At 35.4% G+C, this 5,772-nt stretch overlaps 2 long non-coding RNA genes across 3 annotated transcripts; one reads left to right on the top strand and one right to left on the bottom strand.

Annotated features, from left to right (window-relative positions):
- On the bottom strand, positions 1,044-4,992 carry LOC110271777. 2 transcript variants are annotated; one of them, XR_002362425.1, is made up of 4 exons: positions 4,536-4,992; positions 4,165-4,234; positions 1,913-1,994; positions 1,044-1,315 (listed from the first exon to the last, which is right to left on the bottom strand). It is a non-coding gene; the product is annotated as an uncharacterized LOC110271777 (long non-coding RNA). The 2 variants fall into 2 exon arrangements; XR_002362424.1 differs by having other exon boundaries at positions 4,170-4,234.
- Positions 2,001-3,122, top strand: LOC110271778. The gene is made up of 2 exons (XR_002362426.1): positions 2,001-2,599; positions 2,762-3,122. It is a non-coding gene; the product is annotated as an uncharacterized LOC110271778 (long non-coding RNA).

Genomic DNA, 5,772 nt, shown 5'->3' with positions numbered 1-5,772 from the left:
CAATTAGTGAGAACTAGAGTTAATGGCTCCCAATCATCAATTACTTGGACATTAGTAACTCAAGAGTTCCTAAGTTACCTTCCCAAGCCAAGAGCATAAAATTCTACTCTAAAATCCAACCAAGCATTTCATCAAACATTTGGAAGACATAAAAAGAAAACATAGTAAAATTGTAAGAAAAGTAAATTTACACTATTAAATTGCAAGGAATTAAACAACAACAAATCAAATGAACAATAAAGGAACATGAAACATAAATTGCATTAAAAGGAAAAGGAAAGAACAAAAGTGTATCAACATAAAAGTAGAGAATTACAAGAATTAAATGCTAAACTAGAGAGAAGAGATGTAGAAGAAGAAGAATTGAAAAAGGAAAAGTAAATCAAAGCATGACATTAACCTAGATCTAAGAATTCTAATCTAGATTTAAAACCTAATCCTAATCCTACAGAGAAGTGAGAGCTTCTCTCTCTAAAACTAACTTTCCCTCGAAAACTAATCTAAACTAAACTAATGGTAACTAAAGTGTGTCATCCCTCTTCAATCCTTGGGTTAAATAGCATTAGAAATGAGTTGGATTGGGCCCAAAATTCTCCTCAAATCGCTGGCCACGAGTTACATTAAATCACTACAAGAAAAACACCCATTCAGGTACACTTGAAAAGTGTAGCCAAAAGTGAAAAAAAATGATGCCTTAGGCTACGGCTACGCTTTTTGGGCTACGGCAAACAACTTTCAAAGTAATTCAGGTAAGGTTTGTCCACACTGCATAAAATTGTCAGCACTTAGATCTTTTATGATTAAAAATGATCATTTATTCTAAATAGGAAAAGGGTAAATTGCGATGGCTTCTAGTGAATTTCTAGTGCAATTTAAAGTTATATAATACTTAATATTTCTATAGATTATAAGCTGTGGTATTAATTTCTTTTATAAACACAACACTAACAAAGTCAATGCAAACATTAAAAAAATAGTGTTGTATATAATTTAACTTTAACCTCAGGAAAGTGTTAGTGCCAGGAAAAGGAATTGAAGTTACTAACCGTTTTCTCATACCACTCTTTGGTAAAGAAAAGTTTGATTCCATGAACAATCAACGAGGCATAGACAATGACAAAGAGATGATGTGAGTACCAAAATGCATTGAAGCCAGTTAGACTGTTGAGTGGTTTAGGAAGCTTAATCCTATTTCTCCTGAACCAAGGTGTGGATTGTACTTTTGAGGGCTTGCACGAAGGAGGCGAAGGAAGTCACAAAAAAGATGAAAAATTGCATGTATTTCAACACCAATTGCTACTGCTACGGCTATCACCTGCAAGAACAACAACATATATACCCTCATTTTGTTTGTACTACTAACTTTATTTAAATGGTGACACATTTATTCAGCAAGGGAATCTTTGAGAAACAAATATGTTCCTTGGGAAGCAAATTTGCCACTTCTAATTCATGAAACACTCCAAATATTCTTCAAGGAAACTCCTACTCTCATGGGAACAAAATGCAAAGCTAGGAAAGGAAAAAAGATTGCCAATACAAACTACTTCACTATCTTCATTCTAATTTTTCTGTTGATGAATTTAAAAAGAAAATTCATATAAACCTCTTTAATTTCTTCCTTGGTGATTCTTCCCAATCTTATGAGCACCAGCAGCACCTTCCTTCAATTAAAAACAGCAACACTTGCTTTGATACCATATTAGAATGCAAATTAATCGAGAAACATCAAAAAGCTACTTTCACTAATGAGTAACGCAACTCACAAGTGTAAAGGATCAAGCATCCACCTCTAACACAATTAAAAAAAACAAACATATATATCAAGAAAAAGAAAAAGAATCAGTCGGTGACATCAGTTCCAGTTGAAACAGAAAATGAAGTAATAAAATTTGACTCTTAAATCACTCACCTTTAAGAGCAGAACTGCAGATGCTATAGAATAGCGACCCTGTTAAAATCTTTGTTCATCGTCCCTTAAAGTTTTTCTATATCTGCAATATGGTATATTGATTTGAAGTCATAAACTATAAACATTAAAAAAAGTGGAATGGTTGAGTGCTAATAAATCAAACAAAACTATGGATTTCTTTATAGGAAATAGCAGAAATGGGTTCTCAAGGTAAATATTTTGTTCGATTTGAAGCAGAGGCAAGTGCAAAAACTCCCTTGAAGGAAGATCTAGTTACACTTACACGCATTTCAAGAATGAGCATGTGACAGTGACACTTTTTTCAGCTAAAAGTTAGCGATCCATTAAACACGGTATACACATGAGCTTTGTGCAGGTGAATGGAATCATTTTAAAATTGAGAGTAAAAAGTAAAACATTACCGTTAAGCACAACATAACAAATAAAAGTACACGTTCATGGTGCTACTTGTAATGCAATGTTTCCATGTAAAAGGGACAAGTAAAATATAGGCAACTCATGGTATATACTATATAGTATACAAAGGAGGGATAAAAAAAAAAGAAAATCAAATCAATGAGGAAGAAAAACTTTATATTCCGTTCAGTTTCTCACAAACACATGTAGCTCCTATCAAGGCTATATATCCAAACATAAGAAAAACAAAAAGCGTGAAGCAATGATATTGTACTTTATTATTTCTTGTTTTAGTCTCAGGTGGTTACAGAACAATATAAAATGTATGGGAAAGAAAAAGAGACAAGATTTCACTTCACAATTGGAGTTTGAAATGATGATGATTCTTGAAGCAAAAGAGCATCCGAATACCTCATTTTCAGAAGCACCAAGACTATGCAAATGCAAGCAAGATGAATCTGAGATTTGATATTATAAATACTCCTATTATTACTAATTAAGAAGGACCCAAAGTTTGGAATCGGTAGCAGCAAGTCTTATTAATGAATCTGAGATTTGATATTATAATTTTTAATTGTAGTTGATAAGAAGAAAGATGATTAAAAGTGCCGAAGAAAGCATAAAGCAGAAAGACAGCAAATCAGAAATCTATGGGAATCTGCAGGCTGTGTTTATAGAAATGGATAGCGCTCAAGATATAAGCATAAGCCTTCAAACCTTGTCCCAATTACTACATAAACAAAAACCAGATTACAATTTTTTAAAAACTGTAAACAGATTATCTTCCAAAGTTGTTAATCACATGTCACCTTATCAATTACCACATAATTTTGATTTCAAGGCATGTTTTGTTTGATGAAACTAAATTTCCTTATCATGAATTATTCAAAGCAGATTCTCCATCTCCAACTTACAATCAATTTCCTCAACTGTTTTAACTTTTCCTAATTTTACTACTATATCATCTCATAATACAAGTCAAAATTCTACACCTACTGCTACCTCAACAAATGAGATAAGGGATGCTAGAAGAGCAGAGAATTTAAAAAAATAGTGAAGCATCAACTCAAGTGAGAAGCATTACTAACAAAATGAGTATTTATAGCATGAAGACAGAAATATATTAGAATTAAGAGAATAGATGAGACTTGGAATCATTGAAGATGTGAAATAATTGAGTACAAGGTTTATATGCTAGTATGAAACAATGATTACTTATACAACTATGAAGCTAAAACGAACTTAACAAGCAAGATGCAAAATCAGAAAGCAAATTCTAATGAAGCAAGCAACATAAACTCAAAGAATTAGAAAGACAATACCACAGCAAAATAACTTTAACTCCTATCATGTACTATTCATACAGTAAAATAAAAATGTTCACTCAAACAGAATTCAGAGTAGATTCATAAGATAATACGTATTCAGAAGCTAAAACCTATAACCCTAAAAATTAGAAACAATATGCATTCAGAAGCTAAAACCCCCAAATTAAAAATCATAAAATCAGAACCCTAAACCACAGTACACCTTCTCACAAAACCAAAGTCAATTCATCACAAATTGAATAAAGAACAAAATTAGAATTCAACACTAATAATAACAAGCAATGATCAAATGCGATTCTGCACAGAAAAGCTTCTAACAGAGACTGCACGGCAGAAATTGAACCAGACATAGAAAAACCCTAATTAAATATGAAATTGTGATATAGAATCCTAATTAAATTTAACCCTAATTGCAGAGTATAGAACAAATTTTCTTCAATTGGCAATTTTACTATGGTGGTACAGGGTGATCAGCAGAGCATATAAAAGTGCCGTTAAACATCTCACCTTACCTTATCATGTGAAAGAAGTTCAAATAATTAGGGTCAAAATAGCGCTCACAGAGATCTTCCATTACCTGCACAGTAAAATGGACTTCAAGTGTCAACTAATTAATCAAAACAGATGTACGTAAAAGAGAATAAAAGAAAGATTATAACTGAGGGCTGAAAATATTATGAAGCAGGCAATGAAATTAAAAAGCCTTCCCCACAGAAATTGGACCTGAGTGGCTAACCTAACACTGGGGCCTTCTTCAAAAGGAATATTGAGCCCAGCTGCATCAACTTGAGCCGTGTGTTTTGTTCTTGACAATGAGGATTAAGAACCCTAATTGCCTAAATCAGAGAAAGAGAGGATACAGAACAGAGAATGCTTACCTGGTGACAGAGGATACGACCATGGTGATGAGCGGCGACGGTGAAGAAGAGATGAGCGGCTACGTAACGGCTTGGAGACGGTACAGCAACTCAGCGATGAGCTCCAGTCGATGGTAGCGCGGCGACAGAGCACAACGGCGGTGAGACATCCCATTCGAGATCCTCGGCGGTGGTACATCAGCCTGGCGGTGGCAGAACGGCGACGGCAACAAGCCCTAGCAGCGGCGGTGGAGCTTCAGCGGCGACGGAGCACTCCTTTCTTCACTCCTCCATTGCGTTTTCTCTTCCTCGAGCTCTCTCTCTCTCTCACTGGCATTCGACGACGACGACGGCAGATCCCTAGCCAGTTAGCCGCCGTCGTTCTTCCTTCCCTCTCCTCTCTTCTTCTTCCCGTTCTCCCCCTTAGCTTTCTGATTTCTTCGTGTGTGTTGAGTGAGGAGGAGGGTGTGTATTGCGAATGAGAAAGCATTTCTATCATGATCTCTTCATTCCTCTTTCAAGGTTCAGAAGAGATCCAAGTTTGAATAGCTTCTTTTCCAGGATGACTACTCAATTGGATGAAGATCGAAAGCTTTCAAGTAAAATCAAGAGAAAAGATAGAAGAAGAATAATGAAAACTAGTATTGATCCATCAAATTACAACAGAGCTCCCTAACCCAATGAAAGGGGTTTAGTTTTTCATAGCTCTGGAAAATGAAAACAAAGATGGAGAATACATGATGAAACTAGAAGTGCAGAGAAAGTAAAATACAGAGAGTAGTTCTATGCCAAGAGGCTCCCTATAATTTCCACTAACGTTGGCATATACCCCTTTCGCAAGCGTTATTGGGGCTCACCTTCCCCATTAACGTTGCTTGGTGCCTTTTGTCCCTACTTTAGAGTTCACGTTAGTGTAGCTAATGTGACTCTTAATGTGGGTCTTCCTTGATATCGTTCCATGCTCTCCTTCTTCAAAGTTAATGCCACTAACTTTTCTCCCTAACGTTGGGGCTTTCCTTCCTTCCACGTTAGTGCCCACGTTAGTGTAACTAACGTAGCCACTAACGTGGCTCTTCTCTTCTTCTTTTGGCCTGGAATCAATCAAACAAAGTGCATTAAAGTCTTACTCTTAATCATGGGATCATGCATCATCCAATTTATCATATAATTCATGCAAAATTCTCATGAAATCATGTAAAGTGCACAATGTATGCTTGAATCAAGATGTAAGTGAATATCTACCCAAAACTCGCTTATT

Source organism: Arachis ipaensis, chromosome B01, assembly GCF_000816755.2.
Source record: "Arachis ipaensis cultivar K30076 chromosome B01, Araip1.1, whole genome shotgun sequence".
Lineage (NCBI taxonomy): Eukaryota > Viridiplantae > Streptophyta > Magnoliopsida > Fabales > Fabaceae > Arachis > Arachis ipaensis.
This window is presented reverse-complemented; position numbering and strand designations above follow the sequence as displayed.